The sequence below is a fragment of the Cavia porcellus genome, unplaced genomic scaffold (genome assembly GCF_034190915.1).
Source record: "Cavia porcellus strain 051 isolate PalLab524CR breed Dunkin Hartley unplaced genomic scaffold, mCavPor4.1 scaffold_29, whole genome shotgun sequence".
Classification (NCBI taxonomy): Eukaryota; Metazoa; Chordata; class Mammalia; order Rodentia; family Caviidae; genus Cavia; species Cavia porcellus.
Window position 1 is genome coordinate 34,832,416 of NW_026947512.1, and position 6,216 is coordinate 34,838,631.

At 34.1% G+C, this 6,216-nt stretch overlaps 1 non-coding gene across 1 annotated transcript; it reads left to right on the forward strand.

Moving 5' to 3' along the window:
* The first annotated feature begins 5,585 nt into the window (after positions 1–5,585).
* LOC111758344 (U6 spliceosomal RNA) lies at positions 5,586–5,692 on the forward strand. The gene has a single exon (XR_002792534.1). It is a non-coding gene; the product is annotated as a U6 spliceosomal RNA (small nuclear RNA).
* Positions 5,693–6,216: the final 524 nt, after the last annotated feature.

A 6,216-nucleotide genomic window follows, 5' to 3' on the forward strand; every position in this document is an offset into this window, starting at 1 on the left:
TTTTCGCCAGTAGTAATTGTTAATGATTTATTGGATATCATTCTATTGTACTGGCAAGTAGGAACATCAAAATGACACCCAGGATTTGGAGCAGATATATTTAGGTCAATAGGCACTGATCAGGATCATTCCCAGAACATTAATTCCTAATCTCTGGTTGCCCAGGACTTATATGCCAAAAGCAAGAAAGAAGTGCAAAGACAGAATGGCTCATTAATTGGGAATTGTTTTATAAAATGCACATCATAGTGACCAGCCATGGATCATACTGACCAGCCATGCATCTAGTGACCAGTCATCTCTAACAGATGGAAGCAATTAGAACTGGAACAGGAACTAAGAAACTAAAGCACATTGGCTAGTATGGGAGCATTTTTTGTTAAACTGTATTTGTCCTTTGCATGTACAAAATGACACTGTATTTTCCATTATTACTTATTATCATTGCCACTAAATAACTTCTAATACTTGCCCTTAAATTGCTAAATAGCTCAGTTATTCTTTTCCAAACAACTTTGAATGGTTCACCACTTATTATAAAGTAAAACTGATCTTATCAGAAAGCAGACAGTACAGGACTGCAAAAGAGTTTCTTATCTCCAAACATATTTTTAAATGATGCTACTTTCATTGCTGTTGTTGCTGGTGGTGGTCTGACCTAGGTTAATAGAAGATGTACTAAAGAGAAAGAGCATTTTTCCATGATTCCCATGAATTCCTGTCTCAGATAATCCAACTTTAGAAGAAATCTGAAGATGTGTTTTTTTTGGTTTGGTTTGCTGTGTGTGTGTGTGTGTGTGTGTGTGTGTGTGTGTGTGTGTGTGTTTTCAAAGTTAAACCTAAAACCTACAACCAGCTTCCCCTTCCAGACTCTATTCTGTCCTTTCTGTTCAGCTTCATTTAAAGCAATCTTTATGTATGAAAATCCAAAGTGAAATGGAAATCGAGGAAGATCAAACACACATAGAAGCTCAAAATACTCTTCTAGACCTAAAAGTCACCTCTCCATGAACCGGGCACAAAAGGACATCCCTCTAAAGATGAAATCTCTATTATCCATAATATGTCCCAAACTAAGCAGCATCATAGTAATGTACTAAGAGAAACAAACTGGAAACCCAAAGATCTGTTATTTTGGGCAAATACATTTACTCTTCCTGCTCCTCAAATTTTCATCTATAAAGTAGGTTGACAAACCCAGCTGTGTCTTAGGGCTCTAAGCAGTAATCTATGTATGGCATGTTGCAACATGGCATACTGTATGGAATAATGCAACATATCAAGAATTATTAATAATTCCACAGGAAATAATGGTATATGTCTAATTTTTCCTTCCTACAGTATAACGTGTGGTCTTAGGAGAAAAACTGTATCCACTAATTCGTCATGTTTATATTTGAAATAACTGGATTTTCAACATCTAACAGAAATGTACATGTCCCTATTTATAGATTCATTGCAAATTTTTCTACTAATTTAAAAGATAAGTATGATCTCTTTGGAAAACATAAAAAATCGAACTAGGGTATTTTTGCTCTCCTCCCTCCCTCTGATTTTCCTCTTTGTCCTCAACTTCTCCTTCTCTTTCCCCCTTTATATCTATCTCTATCACTATGTCTCTACCAAATTGAAAATGACAGCTAGCTACACAGTAAAGTGAAACAACTTTTCTTCAGTGTGTGCAATAGGGAAAATGACACTGAAGTTCACTGTTGGCTTTAACTATTAAGTATTCACAATCGTAATTTACAGTCCAGGCCAAAGGGGAGTGAGGTAGGTGGTGGTGATTGCAAAATTAGTATACTAAAATATCAGGGAGAAGGGATGATATTCCAGCCTAATAACTTAACATAATTCTTGGAGAAGGTACAATAGTATGATTAGATATTTCCTGGGTGGGTTGGAATATGTAAAACTCAAATATATATCAAGGGTGATCAAAGTTTCAGATGCTGATTAAGCTAACTTAGCAATATTTTTGCTAAAAGTAGACAATGGAAACACGAAAACAGAAGTCCAAAAATGTAGACTTATTTGAAAAAGAACTCAAAAATGTTTTGTTTTTGTTTTTTGGTACCGGGGATTGAACTCAAGACCTCACACTCAACCAGTCAGGTGCTTATGCTCCTGAGCTAAATCCCCAGTCTCAAGAGTTCAAAAATGTAAGTAGAGTGCAATTAATGAGAAATTTTATGTCAACACACACACACACACACACACACACACACACACTCCAGGGAAATATCTAATATATATTCACTGAGTACACTCCAGGGAAATTTCTAATATATAGTCATGAAATATCTCTAGTATGTCTTTTAAAAAAACTTACCAAGAAAAGCTCAAAACATTTTTAACAAATAGTGATAAAAAGATAAACTGGTATAAAATAAGGAAAAAAAGAATGGTGCTGTAATAAACAATGAAAGAGATAAGGGAAAAAACTCAAAAGAATTTTCAGAAATACCATATTTTCATGAAGCTACTGAAAACCATGTTTCAATATTTTGCAAGATTTAAAATATAAACTGATTGTGTCTCGAAAGTATTAACTAAAAAAACAAATGCGAATCTGTGGATTCTATGTCAAGTCAGTAAACCATGGTATAATGAGCTGTCAATGTCTGATAAAGTACAAAACAAAGCAAGCTATCATCAGATGTAACAAGGAGGGTAATAAAAACACTATCCCAGAGTTCACATCTGGCGGTCATGGTTAAACAGAGAGTTGCTTATTTCTTTTAAAAGTGGAACTAGAATCTCTTTAAAATAATAGAATCTTTCAATATTTTCCCAGAAGCATTATACAAACACTATATACCAGTAACTTGTAAGTGGTTTCTACTCTTTTTCTTCCTAAGTAGCAGTTTCCTGTCTCATTTTCAGCATTGCATATAATTTGCTTTAATTTTATTCATAAGCTTTCAAATAAAGGGAAACTTCATCTGATTCTTTTGAAGAATGGCCAATTAAATGATTCTGAGCCTTCGGTCTGACATCATACATGTACGGAGCATCTTTGATACCCTTTTTGGCAGAAGTAAATGTTTTTTTCAGGCAGATAGGAAGAGATTCAAACATTGTTATACAAAAATAGATTTTGGATTGCACTATTGTCAGAGATATTTACTGTCTCCAATTGGATAATTTTTAATCTTTGTCCTTGGCCAAATGACTTCCTGCCACATGCCTTCTCTCATCTGATCCACTTTACTCAATAGAATCTAAAGAAAACATGTCAATAACCCAATTCCAATTGAAAATTTAAAAACGATATAAATATTTTTTCTAATCTTTTTTTTCCTGTCCTTTGCTATGAGAATTGGACAATAAATCACGTAACAACCATTCCCTTAGCTTAGACCCAGTGATGAAAAAGTCATGAAATCACACTGAGCCAATCTGAGCTAGAGAAGTCCAGCAAATTTCTTGCTGAAGGGGGCTGAGGATTTAGCTCAGCGGCATAAGCACCTGCCTTGCAAGCAGACAGTTGTGAGTTCGATCCCTGGTACTGATAAAAACGAAAAAGACAAAAAACAAACAAACAAACAAAAAAAAAAAACAATTCTTGCTGAAGTTCTGGTATTGTTTTTTGTAACAATGCAAACCTGGAGAGGGGGTGGTATGAGGGCATAGGGTTAAACTCAGAGTACGAAAGAAAGAAAGTGGGGGAGAGGGCCACGGGACAGAAAAAAGAAAGCTAAGTGGCTGCCTGGGTAACAGGACACTGATAGAGAATGCTAAAGGCAATTAGTAAATAGCCTTACGTAGAGACACAGGTGTTTAATGTTGGAGACTCAGAGTATAACTATCCAGAATCCGCTGCTACTGGGCTAAATTCCATGTTTTGACAAAGAAATATACACAGGACAATAGCAGCACCTGTTATGCAGTCAAAGGAGAGGTAATTGATGGGTATAAAATTTGCTATTTCCATAATTAAAGAAAAGAAAAGCAAGTGAAAGGAAAGCAATCAGTCAGGCAGAAGACTGAGTTTTAGTGTCAGAAAAGTAAACTTTTGAGTGATATACTAACTGAGAATAAAAGAGAATTTTATTTCAATCGATAACTATTCAAATGAAGATCTAATAATTATATCTATACAACCAACAAAGACAAAGTGCAGATTCATTACAAATGCCACTGAAAAGTTTAATATGTATAAGCCAGAGTAACACTTAATTTCAAAAGCATTAAATCAAATTGTTTACTGACTACTGTAAAGTTAACTTAAAAACAACAAAAAGTTTTTTAAAAATCTCTATTTTGTCATAATGGAGCAATACAATGTTAAATAATCTTTGAGAGAATTTAAGAAATGTCTGTAGAAATTTTAAAAGTTTTGAAATTTAGGAAATGAAAATGTTCATATTACAATTAAAAACTATTGTAATAAAAATTTATGTTCTTAATGGAATGCAAATTTGAAATGTCAAAGGAAAGTGTTGTGATTGAATTTAAAAAGCTAATTTTTCAAATGCTATGAATTTTCAAAAGACAGTCAAAGCAAGGTGATATTAAAAATGAAAAGCAATATGACAGATTACACTTCAGGACATTAAATTATGTGCAAATCAAAATTGTGATGAGCTATCATCTTACTAGAGTTAGAATGACTATTGTCAGAAGCATACAAATGCTAGTAAGAATACAGAAAAAGAACTATTATGTGATACTAACAGGAATGTAAATTAGTATTTGTATTTTCAACAATAATACGTGGATGTGGAAAATATGGCATAAACAATATGGGGTTTCTTCAAAACCTAGAAATGTCACTGCCATGTGATTTAAAAATCTTGTTACTTAGTAAATATTCACAGCAAATGAAAGTGATATTTGGAAGAAACAGACATTTACAGCAGCACTACTCAAGTTACCACAAATAGAATAAACTTAAATGATCACCAGTGAATGGGAGGTGGACAGTAAAAATGTGAGTGTCCTATTCAGCCATAAAAGTATAAAGGTATAAAATTTTATTACTGGCAGCAACATGAATAGAACTGAATTGTAAATTAAGTAAATCAGGTACAAAAAGAAAATTCCCACAAATTCTCACTTACATACAAACTAAAAAGGACTCAGGGCCAGGATGGAACTTTTACCCTCACACTGCAGCTCCATCAGCACTTCATAGAGTAGTAAGCTGGAGAAATCTGCGTCCTACTCATTTTTTTGTTGGTGAGACACTAAGCACAAAGCTTAAAGGAGAAGAGCTTTGCTTTGACTCCATGTCTTGAGAAATTTCAATCCTTTGTTGGCTAGTTCCGGGGCAAAAGTAGCCGTGAGAAAAGCCCTACTAAGTAAGGTCTTAGTAGCCAGAATGCAGAAAAAACAGAGAGGACCCAGGAAAGGAGACTTGCTCTTCTACTCACCTGTCTCCACTGACCTGCCAGCCCTTCCCTCGGAGCAGCGGGTCAGCTCACAGTCCAGAAATCCAGTCGCCTTCCACAGCCTTCCAACGCAGGCATGCGTTTGCATGTGGCACTCAGATGTAAGCACAACATCTGCCAACCAGAAACTATCTGTGGAAATGTCACCAGTTATTTACATTGTTTTTAACTTCAAATTTTGGTATTTTCATGCTCGCTTCGGCAGCACATATACTAAAATTGGAATGATGCAGAGAAGATTAAGATGGCCCCTGTGCAAGGGTGACATGCAAATTCTTGACGCTCTCCATATTTTTTGATTGTCTGTTCTTTTTTATGCTTTGATTTTGTGGTTTGAACTACTTCTAAATTAACAGTATGTCGTACATTAACTAGTGTTGATTTCTTACTTGCTTTTTGAAATGATGTATTTTCTAACCTTTTTTGTTTTGATTTTTTAAATTTTTTATATTTTCTTTAATTACTCTGTACTCTCATTTTTACCCAGTATTTTCTAACAGAAAGTTCTATTGTGTCTATTTGTTAAGTACATCTTCAACCTAAATATTTCTTAATTTCCCTGTGTTAATATCATTCAATGTTTCTAATTATGGGTTATGAAATACACAATGAAAACCCATGAATATTACCATAGTGGAAGAAAATAAAATATTAGGATATGATTAGTTAATATGATTATTAGTTAAATGAAATGGAATTTTAATGTTTTGAATTTAAAAAAAAATATTGCCTTTAGAACTTACCCATCCATTTGACTAACTACCTTGGCAGACTCATTCTGAGACTTGGTGTTTTTTACTTTGGTAATTTTCATCTAGCA